The sequence below is a fragment of the Amphiprion ocellaris genome, chromosome 5 (assembly GCF_022539595.1).
Source record: "Amphiprion ocellaris isolate individual 3 ecotype Okinawa chromosome 5, ASM2253959v1, whole genome shotgun sequence".
Lineage (NCBI taxonomy): Eukaryota > Metazoa > Chordata > Actinopteri > Pomacentridae > Amphiprion > Amphiprion ocellaris.
Window position 1 is genome coordinate 38,071,366 of NC_072770.1, and position 22,893 is coordinate 38,094,258.

The window sequence follows — 22,893 nt, forward strand, 5'->3', positions numbered from 1 at the left end:
TTTCAAGAAACGCGGGGCAGCAGCAGTAATTACGGCTGTATTTGCATGGATGAAAGTGCACTTAGATATTAATATTTATAATAAGAACACGGAGACTTTCTTGCACACGTGGTGGTTTTGGAGGCAGAGTGTGGAACTGATGCAAGTTTGAAACAACCCCCTCTGAGAGAACGTTTCTTCTGGTTTGTTTTGCGATGACCTTACGCGCCCTTGTGCAGAAATGCGACCGGGCATGCGCCTCGGCTTTGTGTGGGTGCACAGATCCCTCCTCAGCCCAGAAATCAAGATGTAAATTATGGTGCGTGGCGAGCACAAACAGGAAATGTGAGGAAGCCAGCGTGGCTCTCTCTATAATATATCAGCATATGAATCAGAATAATAGATGGATTGTAGTCGGAGCCATTTGGGAGAGTGGCTGAGTGCCCTGCAATCAATGGACTCTAATTATACCTGCAAAGGTCGGCCACTCGCTCCACGCATCTCTGTGTTTTCACTTAGTCATTTCCTGATGTGGTGTTTTATAAAAATCTATTTATGCATTTTATTATTATTATTATTATTATTATTATTATTATTATTATTATTATTATTATTATTATTATTATTATTGTAATTATTTACCTCCATTTTAAATTTGATTGCTGCAACCAGAAGTGGGGAAACAAAAATGTTTGGAGACCACTACCCTGGTTTAACTTTTTAAAATCCTTTTTAGTTGCACACCTGTCTGAGCACCGCAACCTGTAATGTGAGGTGTTTAGGGAACATTGGTAAATTATCGTGCCGATCGATAAAGTGTTCAGTAAGTGATGTGGGAGTGGCGACCAGTGAGAAAGTTAATCTGGAGCCCTGCAACTGTGTCTATAGAAGCAGCTAATTCAATTTTAGCTCTAATTTGCTGCCAGTTCGGTGTTTGCTAAAGCAGGACGACGCCTCCTCGCTGCACCTGATCCCGCTCAGCCATGTCGGCATGTGGAATAACAATGCAGCAGCTGAGAGGACAGAAAGTTCCAGAGAGGTTCACATGCCTCCAGCTAAGCCATTAATCTTCCATTTGTATTCACGTCGGGCCAAACTGATCGATACGGGGCATCCCCTCCTGCTTCCACGACACAATGTGCACTTCTGGAGCGATTCCTCCGGGGAAAGGGAGGCGACTGCAGAGTTTGCTGCAAGGACACGCCGAAAACTTAATCAACACAACACACTGTTCTCTTCTCTTTCCTTTTCTTTTTTCCTTCTTTTACACTCGACATTTTCTGACGAGGGTTCAGACAGCGTGGAGTAAATCCTCTTGCAGTTCAGATAAGAGGGGAGAAGGTTCCAGAGGGTTTTCTGGAAGATTTACATGCTCGCTGCTAATCCAGGCAGCGTTCATTGGTATTCATGTCGGTCCAAGCTAATCAACATGGGGTCCCTCTTTATCCTCGGCTTTCTCACCCTCGTTTGTTTTCCTCCCTCCGTCCAGGACGTCGACGGAAACAGCCTTTGTTCTGCGTTGCCTCTCTCCTGCCTCTTCTGTCTGCCTCTTGTCGTTCCTCACATCTTAATTTCTCTCCTCTCCAGGATGATATGTCACGGTTCAGACAGATAGAACGATGGACAAATTAGATTAGAGCTGCTGGACACTGGAGGCGTTTACTGTGTTGAGAAATGGCAGAAAATTCATCAGGCCGTACAGGAGGAGGTCATTAATCTGGTTCTGTGGCAGCTCCGGTGTCGTATTTAACATGTGAACGTAGAAAACATGTCTGAACCCGACGTCAAACCACCTGACATGGTCAGAAACTGCAATAAGATGCTTACATGCAACATAATCCCTTTTTTGAAACCATAATATCTAGTAAAAGCACAGAAAATATTAATTTACATGTTGACTGTAGGGCTGCACAGTGGCGTAGTGGTTAGCACTTTCACCTTGCAGCTAGAAGATCCCCGGTTCGCGTCCCGGCTTTCCCGGGATCTTTCTGCATGGAGTTTGCATGTTCTCCCTGTGCATGCGTGGGTTTTCTCCGGGTACTCCGGCTTCCTCCCACAGTCCAAAAATATGCTGAGGTTAATTGATCATTCTAAATTGCCCGTAGGTGTGAATGTGAGAGTGATTGTTTGTCTCTGTATGTAGCCCTGTGACAGACTGGTGACCTGTCTAGGGTGTCCCCTGCCTTCACCTGAGTCAGCTGGGATAGACTCCAGCCCCCCCATGACCCTAGTGAGGATCAAGCAGTGTATAGATAATGGATGGATGGATGGATGGATGTTGACTGTAGAAAAAATACAAAAATGTCCCAAACTGTAAATAATGTCCACATCAAAGTTCTGTATTTTTACGAGTAGTAATTATACTACACTATACAACACTATGCCATACTATACTATACTATGCTATGCTATGCTATGCTATGCTATGCACTGTTATACTATACTATACTATACTATACTATACTATACTATACTATACTATACTATACTATACTATACTATACTATACTATACTATACTATACTGTGCTGCGCTATGCACTGTTATGCTATACTATACTATGCTATGCTATGCTATACTATGCTATGCTATGCTATGCACTGTTATACTATACTATATTATACTATGCTATGCTATGCTATACTATGCTATGCTATGCTATGCACTGTTATACTATACTATGCTATGCTATGCTATGCTATGTTATGCTATGTTATGCTATGCTATACTATACTATACCATACTATACTATGCAATGCTATACTGTATTATGCTATGCTATACTATGCTATACTATACTACGCTATGCTATGCACTGTTATACTATACTATACTATACTATGCTATGCTATGCTATGCACTGTTATACTATACTATGCTATGCTATGCTATACTATACCATACTATACTATGTAATGCTATACTGTATTATGCTATGCTATACTGTGCTATGCACTGTTATACTATACTATGCTATACTAGGCTATGCTATGCTATGCTATGCTATGCTATGCTATGCTATGCTATGCTATGCTATTCTATGCTATACTATGCTATACTATACTACTCTATGCTATACTATACTATGCAATGCTAGACTGTATTATGCTATGCTATACTGTGCTATACTATGATATGATATGCTATGAAATATTTTGCCGTACTATACTATACTGTGCTATGCTGTGCTATGCACTGCAATGCTATGCTATTATGCTGTGCTATACTATAATGTACTATGCTATGCTATACAATGCTATACTATGCCATACTATACTATGCTATATTATACTGTATTATCCTATGCTATACTATGCTATACTATGCAATGCTATAGTGTGTTATGATATGCTATACTGTGCTATGCTATTCTATACTATACTATGTTGTACTATAATATACAATGCTATGCTATACTATAGGAAACTATACAATGCTGTTCTATGCTATGCTGTGCTATACCATACTGTACACCACCATGGTGCTTCACATCACGATGCTGCCACCACCATGCTTCATGGTGGGGGTGGTTTGTGATCATGTCCAGTATTTGGTGTCTATCAAACATAGCATCTTGTCTGATGGACAAAAAGCTCCATTTTGGCCTCATCAGACCAAAGAACTTACTTCTTAAACTTTTTCTTAAACTGTAAATAACGTCCACATCAAAAATCTGCATTTTCACAAATAGTAATTTGTTCTTTTACAATGCGTGACCATAGAATTACAGTTTTACCACATTAAAATAATTATTTCACTGATATTTGGTGTTATTTTCACTTTTAATGCCATTTTTTAAACACATTTTTCTGGCGCCTTACTACCAGATCTTCACCATATTCATTTTAACAGATTTTGTTTTACAGTGCCTTGCAGCCCCCCACTCTGGTTCCCATACATTCCTCAGAAACCCAATCTGCCTTTTGGTTTGGTCCTCAGTGTGTCCAGCTGCTTTCATGGAATGTTAAGCTCCACTTGTGGCTTCATCCGTCCTGCAGCCGAACAAAAGGCAAAGTGGCTTTTCATTGTATGAGGTTCTCCATTAGCCCCAAATCCTCCCTCTCACCCTGCTCTCAGAGAAACGTGCACGCCGTTAAAGTGTGCACGGCAGCCTGACGCTCTGCAGGAATGTAGTGTTTGACTGTTTGTCCAAACACACAAACAGGTGAAGCTTCTCCACCTGGCAGACGAAGCTCCTGGACTGTAAACGGCTGATTGATCTATTATTAGGAGCCGTCGCTCGCTGCATCAAATATTCATTCCTCCCCAGAGCTGCAGTCGTAAAGCTCTTCATCAAACCCTGACTGAAGGTGAGACAGCTTCTGTTTTGTTTTCCAAAAACCGACAAGAATCTGTTTGTTCGAGGAGAGGGGGGGAAAAAAGGAAAAAAATCTATGTAGGTCGCGTCTGATACTGTCGGTAAATAAGTTTCCAGCGGGATCAAACGGGTTTAAAATACACAATAAAATGAACATTTAAAGTGAGAACCATGTCCCTCGGAGACATCATTCCAGAGTCATGGTTTTTTTTGACAACATTCAGAGGAAAATGATCCACATTTCAAGTGTTTGCTCACATTTCTAGGTCTCACACAGCCTTTAAAGGGGCTTCAAGGAACAAAATCTGAAAGAAAATAAAGATAAATCCACAAAAAGTTCCACGTTTGAGCTCAAAATAACAAAAAATAACTAGAATGCGGAAGTCTTAATAAATATTTGTGTTTTTTACTCTTGAAATTTCAGGCAAATTACAGATGGTCGAGTAGAAGATAGATTTGCCTCCACCATGCTTTACATCATGATGCTGCCACCACCATGCTTCACATCATGATGCTGCCACCACCGTGCTTCACATCATGATGCTGCCACCACCATGCTTCATATCATGATGCTGCCACCACCATGCTTCACATCATGATGCTGCCACCACCATGTTTCACATCATGATGCTGCCACCTCCATGCTTCACATCATGATGCTGCCACCACCATGCTTCACATCATGATGCTGCCACCACCATGCTTCACATCATGATGCTGCCACCTCCATGCTTCACATCATGATGCTGCCACCACCATGCTTCACATCATGATGCTGCCACCACTGTGCTTCACATCATGATGCTGCCACCACCATGTTTCACATCATGATGCTGCCACCACCATGCTTAACATCATCACCCATTTTAAGCTCACAATAACAAAAAAAACTCGCAGAAAAAAACGCAGAAGCCAACTAACAAGATTTTATTTAAACTCGAATTGAGCTAAAATTTAAGAAATATCTTTATAGTTATATTTTCATCATTAAAATTCTTGTCAAATCAGAGATGGTCGAGTAGAAATTTGTTGTGAAAATCCAATGATTTGAGATAGAAGGACCCAGCTTTGATAAAGATGTTTTGCCAGCTTTGTACTTGGTAGGAGACATTCTGTCGGCCACAACATTCAAATCACAAAATGTACTTCAAACAAAGATTGTACAGAGTTTGAATGTAAACTAAAGCTCGGGACAGGAGCAGAAAATCAAGTCATAATAAAATTCTGAGGAGACCAATGACACATCTTAGATGGATAAAGAACTTTATTTAGGTTCATGTTTTCTGTGAAGACTTCAGTCGACGTTCAGACCAGGTTAGTCTGTTGTAGGTGGACTTGGTGTCTGTCAATCCTAGTGTCTACTCTGTTGGACATAAAGTTCCATCCTAGTCTCCTCAGACCAAAAACCTTCTTCCAGGTGTCTTCAGAGTCTCCACATGTCTTCTAGTGAACTCTAGTCCAGATTTAATTGGAGCTTTTTCCAACAGAGTCTTTCTCTTTGTCTCCATAAAGCTTTGACTGGTGAAGAACAGACAACAGTTGTTGGATGAACAGTCTCTAACATCTGAGCTGCTGAAGCTGGAACTCCTTCAGAGGAGTCATAGATTTCTTGGTGGCCTCCCTCTCTAGTCTCTTTCTTCTCGGTCTCTCAGTTTTTGAGGCAGGTTTACACATATTTCCATCTTTCTTCTATTAATGATGGTTTAACTGGACTCCAGCAGATATTCGTTGACTGTTTTTCTTTAATCTGACAGTGACCTTTTTATGGAGTTTTTAGGAGTGTTCCTTTGACCTCATGCTGTTGAGTAGATGAAACAGCTGCTTCGTCTCTTTTAAGTCGAAGCCGCCTCAGATCTGAGTTTCCAGCACATTCCAGACGTACTTGATCGTATTGGGAACATCTGTACAACTTGGACGCCAAAGCAACACCTTGAACCCTTTGTCTTGTTTATCAAACCACTTCTAAAGAACTGTAACGGATTATATCACTCTGAGCTGTGGGTATTGGAGGCATTTCTGTAGAAGATCATTTAAGGGGAGTATTTGTTTCTGTTGTTGTTTTGGCTTCATGTGTTTTCATCCTTCTTTATGTCTTCTGGCCTTTGGATTGTTGCTTCCTCCTTCATCTGTTTCACCTGAGTCTCATTATCCAATCAGCCGTCTTTAGTATCCAGAGTCTTCTTGGTCTTCCCTTCCTGTTTGTATGTCTGCTCAGCTCAGAGTTTCTTATGGATCTATGTTTTCTACATTTATGGACTGACCCTGTTTATTCCTGGTTCCTTCCAGGTTCCGTCTGTTCCAGTTTTCCAGCCTCCCGGCCAGCCGTCCATTCACCCCCAGTAAGTCTTTATTCAGCTTTTTATTTGTTTGCTCTTCTGTTGCTGAGTACATCAGTATCCTCTGTCATAAAAGTGACTCTATAACCTCATTTTATTAGTACCAGCTCCCGAAGAATGACAGCATTTTAAAGCAAAGCGTCTCTCCGACAGACTTTTACAAAGGTTTTAAAAAGCAGCCGATTAGCAAATGTGATCAATGATATAAGCAGATCATGAACTCAAATATAAGCCGTATTACGAATTAAACTCTTTGCAATATTCGAGTTTGACGACGTAATTAAGCAAATTTACCAAGAAATATGAAAATGTGCACTTAAGTTCTGCAAAAAAGCTGATCTTAATGAAGAATTTCTCCACTTCTGGTTGGTTTTCCACCCAATATGGTCCAATATTTCACTACTGTCACTGGTATCATCACAACTTTTTCTGTTTTTCTTTTTAATTCATGAAAAATCAACATATTTTTAGGTTTTATAATCTGTCATCAGTTATTCCGTTACTGTTAAAAGTCAGAATTTTGGTTTCCTGACACCAGTTTGCTCTAAATGCCTGAGAGTTCCTTTAATACCAAAACCCACTGGATGGTTTGAAAGGCATGATGTGTGTTTGTTTTAAAAATTGCACCATTTATCAACCAGAGATTGTAGAAAAACAGAAAGGAAGCTCTGATTTTGAAAGTTCCAACTCTCCACATTGATCAAAAGTGTCGTTATGAACAATTTTTGAGTCATTTTGAACTAGTTTCAAGTACTTATGGTTAGTTTTAGAGTACTTTGGACAAGTTTTAAGTTATTTTAGAGGAGTTTTCAGTCAATTTGGGCCCTTTTTAAGTCATTTGGACAATTCAATGTTATTTTGGTAAAGTTTTTAATTGGTTTGGGCAACTTTAGAAAATCAAAGCTACTGGATGAATAAATAAAGTCAGCATGGCTTAGAAACAGCAAGTTGTTGGAGATCCATTCAGCATGGTGAAACATCTTTCTAAAGTTAAATATCCGTAGTACCACTTTTTAATTTTTATTTTTATTTTTTTTGTAAAATAAATAATCCAAGAAATGCAACTCTTTCCCTTTTTGTTGTGATTTATGGTTTTCTCAGTGTTGCGGTGCACAGAAGAGTTTTTTTTCTTCTTCTTCATGGTTGCTCTGTTTCCACAGAGGTGCAGGACTTTATGTTGAGGTGAAAATGAACCAAAGTGAAGAGAAAAATGTGACGAGAACAAATTAAACCAAGCAGCAGAGACTCATCTTTTCTGATTAAAGTCTAGACATGATAGAAAGAAGTAATATTTGACATCTGTTTTATATAAAAAGATGATTGTTTATACAGTTTGAATCCATTCTCATGAGCACAGCTGTCAAACCCATCAGTTCATAGATTCCTGTGGAAGTCCGTCTGTACCTGGAAGTGGGAGTTGGAACTTTAAGGGTCTCACTTTATTATCGCAGGAACTCTGCAGCTCTGACCGCTGGTGTAATAATGGGCTGCATTTATCAAGATCAGAAGTGCTGATGTCAGATCATTAAGGAAGCGCCTGTGGCCTTCTCCTTTCATAATGACCTGGAGAGGAACTGGTCCCAGAGCTGCTGCAGGAAAACACAGCATGGATGCAGAGTAGCCAGTTCAGCTCAGGGACGGTGTAGTTGGAGCTGTGTGTGTTAAATACGTTAGTAGTTGTTGTTTTTGGGTCGTTTTCCTGCTGCTTTATTACACTTGTAAAGCCAAATATTCGCTTCATGTTTTGTGACAAATTGCTTAATTAGATCGTCTGTCGGTCTTTCCCAGGTGTTGAGATGAAAAGCTTTATTTTTCAGTTGCTACCGATTAATCACAGGATTAGATAAGATCAACCGTTATTAGTCTCACTGTGGGGACATCTACTGAGTTACAGCAGCATCCATATGTCTACTAAAATACAGACTTAGTCAGCATTTCCCCAACTAATGAAGCTCCAGCATCAGTAGAAACTGATGTTTGGTAAATATGGCAAGACAAGGTTGTAGTTTTTTTTATTATTTTGACTTGAAACCTGTCTAAGCAACTCAAACATCTCTAAAATGCCTTTAAACTCATTTAAAATGACCAGGAAATGGTCCAGGATGACTCAGATTGTTTAAAATGACTCAAAATGTGTCCAAAATGACATTAATAAATATTTATTTGACCTTTAACATGGGAAAAAAAGTCCAAAATTTCCAATCAACAATGGTGTGGCTCTAAAAAATGTACATGGGACTCTACAAGGTTCCAGTTCTTTAGGTATTTTACATGCCAAGATGCCATTATGAGGCAATCTGGATGATTTTTGAAGACTTTTTGATATTTTTTGACAGATTTTGTGACATTTTGGACAACTTTTTGACAAATTTTCATCAGGGTTTAGGTTATCTTGGACCATTTTGAGTCATTTTGGGCAAGTTTTGATTCAGTTTTGGACAAATTTAGTTTCAAGTACTTGAAATCAAACTCCAAAATAAATTCCAAATCAAGTTTCAAGTCATTTTGGCCACACATAGCTGATCCAAATGATTGAATAAGTCCAGTAGAGCTCAAATTCTTACTTAGTGTCCCTTGAAAACCACAAAAAAGAGCAAATGTTTCAATCCAGGCTGCTATTGTGTCTCATTAAAGTTCCTGGAAGTGTAGATGTATGGATGGATCCATATTTCTACTAAAATACAGACTCTGGTCGACATTTCACCAGCTTTTCAGACTCTAGCATACAGAACAGCTAGCTAAATATCTAGCTTCTACTCCTGAGAAAAAGCTAACAATAGCATGGATTAGCAACCCTGTTACTGTGATTAGAGTAGAGTTAGCAAACAATACAGAAAACATGGAATAAAAATGCTACCATTGATGGACAAAAATTGTCCAAATAGTCCACAATTGTCATTTTGAATCATTTTTGAGTCATTTTAACCAATTTAAGTCATTTGCTTCATTTTTGAGTTAATTCTGACATTTTTTGTCTACTTTGGACAAATTTCAAGATTTTTCAGACACGTTTTGAGTCATTTTGGACCATTTTTAGGTAATTTTTTGACAATTTAATGTTATTTTGGTAAAGTGTTAATTATTTTGGACAACTTTGGACTGAGAGTGAAATGCAAGCTACTGTATGAATAAATAAAGTCAGCATGGCTCAGAAACAGTGAACAGAGGAGCAGGTTGTTGGAGATACATTCAGCATGGTGAAACAGCTTTTGAACCAATTTTGGGTCATTTTGGAGGCATTTCCAGTAATTTGGGACTGTTTTTGAGTTCTCTTGGAATGCTACTGTTGATGTGTAAACTGAGCCAATCAAGCCTTTGACAGTTTATTACCTATTATTGATGAATATTTTTTTTTAAAATGAGCAGAAAAGGTTTATTTTTCAAACATTTTGTCTCATCTTGCACCAAATGCTCCCGTGTTTTTCAACGGAAGTCACAGAAATCTCAACACCCGAGATAAAAACATCTCAGGAGTTTCTATCTGAGGGAACAAAAGCAGAGAAATCCATCAGAGAGAAGGTAATGAAGCTCGTCCAGTCCTGAAGAAGCTAAGAAAAGAGAGCTGAGGATGAATTATGACGGAGGCAGCAGGTGGACGCTGTTGCTTTACCTTGGTTAAAGTCTCTCCATCCTGCTTTCTGCCCTGTGAAGCAAAGCCGGGATGGGAACAGAGGTAGCCTCTTCTCTCAGCTCATTAAGCCCACAGCAGAGCTCCTCTTACCTGGATCTGGAGACGAGGACGGGGAGGACGGAGGAGATAAAGCAGGGGGAGATTAGTGGCTGGAAGAGAAGCCACTGCAGACATCCTCCCCCTCCAGCTGCTAATCGACCGCCGACACAGTTCTAGAGGCTGAAGTAGAACATCGTAGAACACCAGAGAACACTGCGTCCTCATGCAGCCGCTGCATCCTATTTATTTATTTACCTTTATCTGCTCTGTACCGGAGGATCAGTGTCTGAGGGATTTATGTAGTGGAGTCTCATGTTCTAGTGACGGAGGGATAAATGTAGAACAGCGATGTGCACTAATGATAGACGGATATGTGCAATATAATCATGTGTAAATGTTAATATGTTCACTATGTGGTATCACTTGTTGCTTGTTTTTCTTTGTAATACGTCTTTGTTTAGTTCTGGTTTTACGTTATTTGTAATTTCTTTATTTCTGAGGGGACACGAGATGGAAATCAGCCGTACAGCTACAATCTCTTGTATTTACGTGGAAATGTACATTAATACAAACTGTCCCATTTGAAAATAAATTATAACCTCAACATATATATACAGTATAATTTTATATATTCAGGAAATATGGGATGTGTGGCTGTAATGTTTCCAATTTCTCTCAAATTTCTGGGAAGAAGGAGAGTTGTACTTGGGACTGTTTCTGTAAAAATAAATAAATAAATAAATAAATATATATATATATATATATATACATATATATATAGGTATAATGTGATGTAATATAATATAATGGGATGTGATGTAGTATAATACAATATAATATATTTTGGATTGTGTTTGTGTAGAAAAAAAATTATATTATCAGAAAATATGTGGCTGTAGTGTCTCAATTTTCTTCAATTAATGTTTGCCTGTTTTTTTAACCTCAAAAAAGAAAGAAAGAAAAATATTCTATCTGTGTATATTTTTGTAAATATGTAATATAATAGAATCAAGAAATATGTGGCTATATTGTGTCCAATTTCTGGGATTATTTAGTTAAAAAAAAAAAGAGGGGAAAAAGTTGTACTTGAGACTGTGTAAGAAATGTAATTAATTGAATTTCTACTAATTAATAAATACATATAATAATATAATACAATGTCAACCTGTTCATTCAGGATATATTTTTGCTTTACTGTCCCAAATTTTCTTAAATTAAAAAAATAAAAGGAAATAGTAAATAATAGATAAAAACAAACTTGTGACTGTTTGTGTAAATATATGTGAAAAGGAAAGAAAGTTGGATCTGAGAACATATTATAATATAATCCTGTATATTCCACAAATATGTTGCTGTACCGTATCAAATTTCTCACAGATTTCTTGGAAAAATGAAAAAAACTTGTACTTGGGAAATGATATAATATGATATAATATAATATAATATAATATAATATAATATAATATAATATAATATAATATAATATAATATAATATAATATAATATAATATAATATAATATATTCAAGGAAATATGTGGCTCAGTGGTCTCAATTTTGTTGAATTCCTGGGATTTTTTTTTTCAAAATTTAGATCTAACTTTCTTTTTTTTTTTTACCTCGGACTGTTTGTGTAAAAATAAAAAATAATAAATAAATAAATTAATTAATTACTATATAGATGTATATTAAACAAATATGTTGCTTTACTTTCTCAAATTTTCGTGAATTCCTGTGATTATTTTTTCAAAATGTTAACCTAAAAAAATTATCCTGGGACTGTTTGTGTAAAAATAAAAATAAAATTAATTAATTAATTAGTTAATTAATTTAACTGAATAATATATACATGTTTGTTCAGCAAATATGTTGCTCTAATCTCTAAAATTTTCTAGATTCTCTTAGATTAAAAAAGCCAATTTTTTGCACTCAACTAAAACGTGGCTGTAAAGTGTTGAATTTCTATCAAATTTCTTTGATTATTTGGTGTTTTAACATGAAAAAAGAGGGAAAAGTTGTACTTTCCGTTAAAAAAAAAAAAAAAAAAATATATATATATATATATATATATATATATATATAAAATATGATATAAAAATATTATATAGTCAGAAAATTTGTGGTTGTACTTCCTCAAATTTTCTCCTGTTTGTGGGATTTATTTATAATTTTAACCTCCAAAAAAAAGAAAAAAAGGAAGAAAAAATGAAAATAAAATATGAAGTTACATTTTCAGGAAATATGTAGCTGCAAAGCCTAAAATTTTTTTGAATCTCTGAGATTTGTTTTGTATTTTTAATCTACAAAATAAAAGTTTTACCTTAAAAAGATTAAATTTCTGCACAAATAAAACTTCCAGTCACTGAATCTGGCGACGAGTGACAGAATAGTTTCCAGTGGCTCCAGCAGAGGCCAAAATTTTAATTACTGGCTCTTGAAAATGGAAAAAAAATCATTGTAATCTTCTTCACAGTCATTTCCTCACACCTGGTGAACATAAAATTTATTTTCTAACAAATGATGAGCTGCTGCTCCATGAATGTTTATTTAAAGCTTATCTAACAGAACAGTTCACATCAGTGCTGTGGAATAAATGCACCAGAACTAATCAACAGCTGGTTTTCTGTCAATACAACACCGTTCAAAAACATTATTATTGTTAGTTTTAAAGAAAAATAGCATTATTTACTTGCTTGTGTAGAATATTTGGCCGATTTTAGACAGTTTCATTTGTTTTCAGACCTAGAATTTTTGCATTTTCAGCCATTTAAAGGGTTTATTATCTCCAGAAATTCAACTCCAGCAGACATGTAATTTAATGAGGAAACAGACCAAACAGTTTCCAGCTGATCCACATGATGCAACGACTCCTGCAGAGGCCAGAGTTATAATTATAGGCCCTTAAAAAATGGACTAAACTGCAAAATTATCAAACTGCAATGCCGGTTTATTCATGCAGCAACAAGGAAAATAAAAGTCATACAACAGACATAAAACCAAATGTAGAAGAAACTTTAAAAAAGACATTTTGCAACAATTAAAGAGTTAAATTGGAAAACAGTTCTGGTGCATCTATTCCACAGCAGTGTGGATTAATGTGAACTGTTCTGTCAGATAAGCTTTAGAAATGAAGTTTCATGGAGCAGGATTGACCAGAAGAATGGAAACGGTGAAAAATAAATTCCATGTTTACCAGGTGAGAGAAAACCTGTGTGGAGAAGATGATTGTAGTTTCTGGGTTTTTATCTCTGTGTGTCTGCTGCCGCTGAGATTACAGAAGCTGACAGAAATGAAGAATTATTTGGAGAAAGTGGCAGGTTGACTTTTACTAAAACACACATCATCAGAATAAAACGAGTCGCCTCCAGTTCAGCTGAGCTCTGCAGAGAATTTAGATTCTCTCACCTGATTTCTTTCTTTTCTCTTATTCCAGTTTCAGGTCACAGTTCGTGTTTTCATCCTTTTAGGAAATATCAGAGAGATGCAAAATCACTGCAAAAAGATGCAAAATTACCACAAAAAAGCTCAAAGTGACCACAAATGGCCAATAAATGACCACAACAAGATGCAACATGACCACAAAGGGATGAAAAATGACCACAACAAGATGCAAAATGACCACAAAGGGATGAAAAATTACCACAACAAGATGTAAAATGACAACAAATGGCTCGATAATGACCACAAAAAGATGCAAAATTATCACAAAGGGATGAAAAATGACAACAAATGGATGAAAAATGAACACAAATGGATGAAAAATGGCCACACAGACAAAGACAAAGAGGTCAAAACAACATCAGAGATACAAAACTACTGCAAAAAGACTCAAAATGACCACAACAATACAAAAAATAACCACAAAAAGATGCAAAATTATTGAAAATGGATCCAAAATGACCACACATGGACACAAATTATGCAAGAAAAATGATCACAAAATGATACAAAATGACCACAATTGGACGAAAAATGACCACAAATGGATGAAAAATGGACACAAAGACAAAAACAAAGAAAGACTAGATCAAATCAAAACAACATCAGAGACACATAACTACTGCAAACAGACTAGACCACAAAGATGCCAAATGACCACAAAATGACAACAAAAAGCCACAAAATGACCACATAGAGATACCACAACCACTATGAGGTAAAAACAACATCAGAGAGCTACAAAATGACCACAGATGGATTCAGAATGACTGAATATCTCAGTCTGAACCATTTAGAAGCCAGTTTAAACTCACTTCCTGTTGCTACTTCACGTCTCCACACAGATTAACTGCTGAGTTTCTTCAGACTTGACCTTGGTTTCACGGCCCTGATATTCACTCGACACGGTAAACATACACATATCTAACATCTAACACAGCTGGTTTTCTAGCACCAACATCTGTCCAGCTGTGGAGGAAAATCCAGGAAGGAAAACAAGAAGACGCTTGATTGGACGAGCGGCGGAGGAGCGACTGACTGATTAGATGCCACGAAGGAAAGCGAGAAAGAAAAGGGAGATTAGTTGGAACCCTCATTGGGAAATAATGAAAGAGGTGAGGAAGAGGAGGGTTTGTGGTGATGAAGGGTTTCAGGTCAAATGCTGGCGTCCCAGAGGAGGAATAAAAGGAAAACAAAGAGTGTGGAGGTAATGAAAGACCTGAAGCTGAGTAGTAAATGCTGCTTGCAATGCGTCGCCTCCTTCCCTTTAGATCCCAGCCTCAGGTGACCGAGGAGGTCAGGGATCAGACCTGGAGATCTGCTGCTTAACTGAAGGATCGATGTCGGCGTCAGACAGGAAGCTGCTTTATTTCAGCTGCATCTGCAACCAGATCTCTGCAACATTACGTTTCTGTGCAGCTAATCTGCAAATACGCCTCCAGGAAAGTGCAGTTCTGTGTTGAAATGAACGGAATTAGCGACGTGTGAAGAAGCAAAATGACCACAAAGAGACACAAAATGACCACAAAGAGACACAAAATGACTACATTGAAACTACCACTAGGAGGTAAAGGCAACATCACAGAGATGCAAAATGACTGCAAAAAAGATGCCAGATAAAAAATTACCACAAATGGATGCAAAATGACCACAAAGAGACACAAAATAACCACTAAGAGGTAAAAGCAACATCAGAGAGATGCAAAACTACCGTGAAGAGACACAAAATGTCCACAAAAAGATGCTGATTGATGAAAGAAATACCTTAAATGACCACAAAAAGCCATAAAATGACTGCAAAGACATACAAAATGACTGAAGGGTTGGAAGGCAGCCATTTTGAAAAAGCAACGTTAGAATAAAATATTAGAATAAAAAATGACAGCAGCATCTAAATGATGTGGAAGAAAAATCACCGACTCATATCTGTCAATCAGAAAACGCTGCTGCTGCTGCTAAATTTAATCCTTTATGCAATATGGAGAATACAAGTCCACCGTTACTATGGTGATATGAGGAGAGACATCCATTAAAGCAGTGAAGAGAACAAATAAATAAAAATGCATTCAATCACTAATGCAGTTCCAGGGTGGACACATTAGACACATTAAAATTTATTATTTAAAAATATATTTTTGTGAATAAATACTTTTTATATTTTTATATGAATATATTTTTACATTTTTATTATGCCTATGAATTCTTTATTATTGCTAATATTATTTTTGAAATAATCATTTCTATTATTATTATATATTTATATATCTTTTCAATCAACATTAATTCAATCAATATTTAACTTAAATCTAAATCTTTTTTTTAATTCCTTATTTCCTTATAATTATTATTGTTGTTATATTCTTTTTTAATATTTACATGTATTTATTTTTAATATTTATATTTAATATTTTTAGTACTTTTAGCACTTTTTATTGAATATTTCAATATTATTGTTGTTTTCATTTTATTTCCATGTATTTATTTATCTATCTTTTGAATCTATATTTTTCAAGATTTATATTTACTATTTCTTTTTTAAAATCTTTCCTTTTTCATTTCTTTTATTCCTTATTTCATTATTATTATTATTATTATTATTATTATTATTATTATTATTATTATTATTATTATTATTATTATTATTATTATTATTATTATTATTATTATGTATTTATCTTTTAAATTCATATTTTTTAAAATATTTATTAAAATTATTTTATTGTTTATTATTTCCTTCACAATTCACAAATGGATGAAAAATAGCCACAAAAAGACCCTAAATGACAATAATAATAATAATAATAATAATAATAATAATAATAATAATAATAATAATAATAATAATAATAATAATAATTACTATTATTATTGTTATTATTGTTATTATTATTATTATTATTATTATTATTATTATTATTATTATTATTATTATTATTATTGTTAAATATTTATCTATATTTTTAATTAATTAATTTTTGGATATTTATATCTCACATTTATTTTTAAAATAAATATTTGTTATTACTTTTATTGTTTTTTAAGTCCTTATTTCCTTATTTTCTTTTTTATTATCATGTATTTATCTTTTCAATTAATATTTTTTTTAAATATTTATATTTCATATTTATTTTTAACTATTTTAATTTTTTTTCTGCAAAAATCAACCTCTTTGGTTGCAGTTTGTAGCTTTAATTTCTGAGAGTAGCTGTAATATTAACTGTGTTTGAATCTCGGCTCTTTGTTTTTGTTGTTTTTGTTGTTCTTGTCGCCAGACTGTAAATAAATCGACTGTGGTTGGGAGGAAACACTGCCTTCAGGGTGGTGCTTCATCGAAGGTTTTCCCGACAGAATCGAGCTGCTGCTGGAATGTTTACGACTCCTCCTCCTCCTCCTCCTTGACATCTGTTGACCTTGAGGAGCATCAAGCTTGTATTTTGGAGGTTTTCTTAGTGAAAGTTAATCGTCCGTGTGCCCGGATCTGCTCCTGTCCCGGACCGGAGCTCTATTGTGCAGTAAAACGGAATTATGCCCTTAATCATTGCCCTCTCGGCTGCTCCTGCCCTCATTCATTTCCTCTCTTTATCTGCCTCCGTGCACACCAGCTCTCCGGCTTTTCTTTTTGAAGCCATTATAGGATCCGAGGACAGTTTTATGACATTTATTCTGCCTGCCGCTGCCTCCCATCGCTCTCCTTCCTCCCATCATCCCTCTCTCTTTCTGTTAATTACCCTTGCAGTCTTATCTGTCGACACCCTTCAAACTTGCGGTTCGTTGTCATGAATCAAGCGCTCCCTCCTCTTCCTCCTCCTCTTCTACCCCTATCAGCCAAACAATTAACCAACCGGCTCGCTCTAATTAAGCACCGCAGACAGACGCATGCAGAACTCCACCTTTTCCCTTTGTGTCTGAACGACAGAAGAGCTTTTCCCGGAGGGTTTACATGAGTTCTGACCAACGCTGACGCACAGAGATGTTCTCTGGAGCAGGAAGGGGAAGAAATTTGGGAAATATTAAGTCTAAACGGTGGGTTAATGCTGCAGAATGTCTGGCCTGTCAGTGAGAAATCTGCAAAAGATGCAGGAGAAACAGCGGGTAAAACGTCAAATAAAAAATGCAAGTAAACATTTGGTACTGAGTAACTGAGTAAAATTCATGTAAACAGCATGGAATAACACAAATAAGTAGCGAAAAAGAGCGGGTAAAAAATGGAAGAAACAGTGAAAAATAGTGGGTAAAACCTCAAATAAACAGGGTGAGAAATGGTGAGTAAACATGTCAGTAAACAGCGAGTAAAAAGCTGAGTAAAAATTCAAGTAAACATTCAGTAAAAACACGTAAACAATTTAAAATGTAAATAAACGGTTACTAATACACACTTTAACTGTGAGAAAACAGTAAGTAAAAACACAAACGGTGAGTAAAAACACAAGTAAACGGTGAGTAAAAACATCGGTAAACAATGACTAAAAATATAAATAAACAATGAGAAAGCAGTGAGAAAAAACACAAGTAAACAATGAGGAAAAAACACAAGTAAACAATGAGGAAAAAACACAAGTAAACAATGAGTAAACAGTGAACAAAAACACAAGTAAACAGTGAATAAAAACAAAAACAGTGAATAAAAACAAACAGTGAGGAAAAACACAAGTAAACAGTGAAGAAAACACAAGTAAACAGTGAGTAAAAACAAATAAACAGTGAGGAAAAAACAAGGAAACTGTGAGTAAAAATACAGGTAAATAGCGAGAAACCACTGAGTAAAAACACAGAATGTTGTGTTTTTGTTAAACAAACATGCAAAACTCCACCTTTTTTCCTCGTCAGAAGAGCTGCTCTGTGTTTCCTCTGAGTGTTTACGTGATTTTTTCTTTCTTTTAGCGTAGTTCCACTTCCTGTGCCTGTATTTTTTCGACCCTCAGCACTGCGATGTGTCGGCGGCGGCGTTAGAGGACTGACAGGAAGTGGTCGAGCTCATGCAGCTAACCTTCAGAAGGAGTCCGGCCCTCTGTGATTGATGACTTTAATACAAACGAGGCAATAAAGCAGAACTAAGTCTGAAATTAGCCGTAATAGCAGTGGACATTATTCCACTTCATTATTGCTTCCCAAAGTGGCAGGTGACCCACATAATACCCACAACTTTCCCCCCTTCACTTTTTCTATTTGTTTGTGATTCAGACATTGAACGGCTGTTTTCACAACATCATCCTGAAATGTTCAGGAGCTTCTGCAGCTTCTAGAAGGTCAGAAAGTCTTAGAATTCATAACACTGATGATCTAAAGCTAAGGTGAAGACAGTTGTCACCATGGAAACCTAATAAATGGAGTTGTGTAGCAGGTAATCATTGTAGTTTAACCCAAACCTTGATTCTTTTCTAGACCTGACTAAGTTTTTTTGTTTTTTGTTTAAAAATTAAATTTGAAAAATGAAAAGTAGAGAAAGAAAAAAAACGCTGCGTTTTTTTTTTTGTTTTTTTTTTTTGTTTTTTTTTTATACCAATTTTAAGATTTAAACCAAAAAAGGCTTTTCCCTTCTGCGTGCCATTTGGAAGGTTTGTGTTGTTTAGAGAGAGTCGATGCATCACACTGAGCTGATGATCTCAGTGTGCACAAAATTGCTCTAATATTCTAAGTAAGTATTTTTAAGTATTAAAATGTAAAGAACTCTGGCGATTATCACTGTAAGCTAACACTAATGCTAAGTGGTTAGCCCTTTTAGGCACACACGAATGTAAGTCATTATAATAACATTTCACATATGTATGTAGTTCACTGAACCACGTGGCCGTTAAATATATAAACTTCACTGGTGCAACAGCCACATTGGTACCACCATATATTACCAGTTAATGTTAGCATCTATGGGTACCACAATGTTTATTCACTATAAGGCTAGTTTATTCCCCCTTTAAGGACAAAATCTCTCCCTGTCTTACAAACGTTTTCATCGTCCTCCTAAGGGTTTTGTCTTATATCAATGTCCCCTCCTACAAATTTATATTTGTAGGGGGGGACCGAAAACGAAGGGGAAGTTGGCAAACGCCTTAGTCATAGTAAATAATTTGAAGAAGTAATTTATATCAGTAATAAATAATTATTGACTGTCCTTCACACTATGGCTTATTTTATAAATCTATTATTCGTTATTCTAATTTTTTCATTGTCTTTTTGCTTTGAGGTTGGTGCAAACAGCTGATGACAGCAGGGGTGTGTTGCCTGGTGAAGGTGGGTGTTTGACCTCCTTGACCTACAGGATGGTAGCCATTATGAAGTTCATGGTGAAAGCACCGGTGATGGCGAGGCCTCAGCTTCAGCAGCCACAAACCAACCTCCAGTAAGGTTTGCCTTTCATCACCCATCAAGTGCTTCATCTGGTGCCACTGCAGGTCCTCAGACTCCAACAGCCAGTGGGCTAAAGATGTTGCAGAGGTAAATCTATAATCACTATTTTATCATGTCATCTGTTTGTACTTAGTACTTTTTTGCTGTGTGCATCTAAGTGTATCATAATGTGTTGATGTTTTTTTTTTTTTTACACTTAGGAATGTCTGTAGCAGAGATAGTTGATGGGGTCCTGGAAACTCAAAAGACAGTCATCATATAATTCTCTGAATTCAAGTGTTCAGCTCCCAGCATCAAGGCCAAAGTTGCTGATGCTCTTGGACAAGATGAGCCCATTGTACTTATTGACAGTCACCACAATGAAATAAAGGACTGTGAAGGAACAAGAGGTACCTACATCTCTCCTTTTTTAAATGACAGCTGGGCAATATATACCAGTACATACCAAATACCATTTTTTCGTCCAAAATCTAAGTTTTTATATACAGTGATACAAAGTAGTTTTGATTTTGTAATACAGCTTCCACTTTTTATTTGTCACTATTCTTTTTGCTCCTGTACGATCTTTGATAACTACTTGTCATGCACGCATATCGTTTTTACAACGTAAACCATCAAATCTGATGAATAAACACTGGACACACTGAAGAAAAAATGGTGTGAAATACATTTTTTGTTATGTCGCCCACACCTGATTAAAATCATGCAAACTAAGTTTAAAATTATATAGATAGTAAGAATAAAAACTGCATGTTTGGTGTTTTATCAAACACTGCAGGACCTGCTGTCTGGAAGCTGCATGCAAGGAAAATATTTGCTGTTCCAGAAGGACAACTACATAGACTAAGGAGGAATAAAAGGAGAGAAAGGTAAGTTGCTGAAGTGCAAGCATCGGGATGTTTTAGTTGGTTGTCTTTGCTAATGAGATAATAATACATGTTTTTTATTTATTATTTTTTAGTAGTCGAGAGGACAGGGGACTTCCAGGTGTTCTGGAACAAATAGAGGAAGTTGTTCTTGAGTCCCAGGATCTACAGGAAATCTGAAAACCTGTGAAAGAACTGGTCGGGTATGTGGAGGCCAATCCACACACAGCTCTGTGCTCAATGCCAGTCAGGCTGCATCTGCCTGCATCATATGCAGCAGTAATTATCTGAAGTTAACAATGTTACTGTTCAACAGAAACAATATTGCATTCATAGTAACATCTTCCCCATTATTTGTGCAGATCCTGTGAAGGAACCGATGTTTGCTGAGTGCTGCAGAAGTCTGCTGGGTTGTCGATCTTACCTACTGCAGTGGCAGCAAAACCACAATCACTGTCCCAAGTGTTGCGTGGATAATGTTGAATATCATGTTCAAACTGTAGTGGAGTTAGATGAGGCAGTGGCTGCACTGTGCAGTATTATTTATTGAGCATGATAATTATCATTTCTGGTAAAGCTAAAGAATGTTCACATACATCCCAACTCAAATGTTTGTGAGTTTCTCCATTTTATATATACCATAATAATTTAATTTTAATGAAATACCAAATTTATTTTGTTTGTCAAGGATGTCACACACCCCTGACAAACTGTTTTGTAAATTTTAATTTAAATCTTTTTTGTATGTGTGAGACTGAGGGAAAAGTTCTCTTGTTCTTCAAGAATAATGTTTTAAGAGGTTCTTTTGTTCTTAAAGAATAATGTTTTTATAAAGTTTACAGAGATATTCTCCAACAATAAAACAGTTGTATTGCACTAAATTTAATCTTGTCTTTTTGATGAACTGTAAATGTTCAAGCATTTTTAATCAATTTCAAATGACCACATATTTTAATGTGCGAATCATTTCCTATTTCATAATTTCTTACATTTCACACATCTCTCGGTCACATTAAGCAGGCAGAAAAGTGCTTCATTGAAAACATCATATTCATGGTTGACAACATTGTCAAAAATCATAGAGAGATCAGGGTAAGCTTTCCCAAACTCAAGCTCTGCCAGGCTTCTGTCCTCTTCGTTAGAAAATGGGTCCACACCAAAGGTTGACTCTGTCTGCAGAGAAGATCTGAGATCCTGCTGATAACCGTGAGCTGCATCAGTTGCACTGGGTAACAAGTTCATTGCAATTTTGGCAACACATCCACCAGATGCCATATCGTTGGCTATGCCACGACCTAGTAAATGAATTGAAATGTATTTTTATTCAGCTAGTTAGCTCTTGCAGAATTTATTGAAATCACTAGGTAATTATTTTACCAACCTGGTATCCTGTGAGCATTCCATGCACTGACAAGGTTTAATCCAATTTGGCTGAGAAGGCAGCCCAGCTTACTAAAGTTTATAGTGTTGTCCTGCATGTCTATGGTCTCTTGGTCCACCAGGTGCACCAAAGCTGCCTTCAGTGGATAATTAATACGACTATTCACCTCTGGCCATATTCGATCTACCCTAAGATTCTGAGGGGGAAAAAATAATACATTGAAAAGGTACGAGGAAAGAAAAGGTCATTTACATAACCAGAAGTGTACGTACATGACTGCGTCTCCTTGAATTGTTCTCCATGCAGAACCTCCTGACACTTATTATTGAGCAATGTGGAGCTCCATGGCGACGCAAAGTGTTGCTGATTTCCACGTAGGTTTTGCCACTCTCAAAGAGTTCCCGAATTAAATTAGAAAAGGGCTCGAGTGCAGCCATTCTTGATGTATTTGCGGTCCAGACCAGTGCAAAACTGTTCTTCCTCGGCGACTTCCGGTACTTCAGGTGTTGCAACAAAATAGGTCTATGTATTGATCTGGCAATTGGATTTTCAGTTCTGAAAT

The 22,893-nt window shown here is 36.4% G+C and overlaps 1 long non-coding RNA gene across 1 annotated transcript; it reads left to right on the forward strand.

Moving 5' to 3' along the window:
- Nucleotides 1-3,950: 3,950 nt before the first annotated feature.
- On the forward strand, nt 3,951-20,947 carry LOC118471644 (uncharacterized). The gene is made up of 5 exons (XR_004848990.2): nt 3,951-4,289; nt 6,584-6,636; nt 19,921-20,171; nt 20,285-20,473; nt 20,863-20,947. It is a non-coding gene; the product is annotated as an uncharacterized LOC118471644 (long non-coding RNA).
- Nucleotides 20,948-22,893: the final 1,946 nt, after the last annotated feature.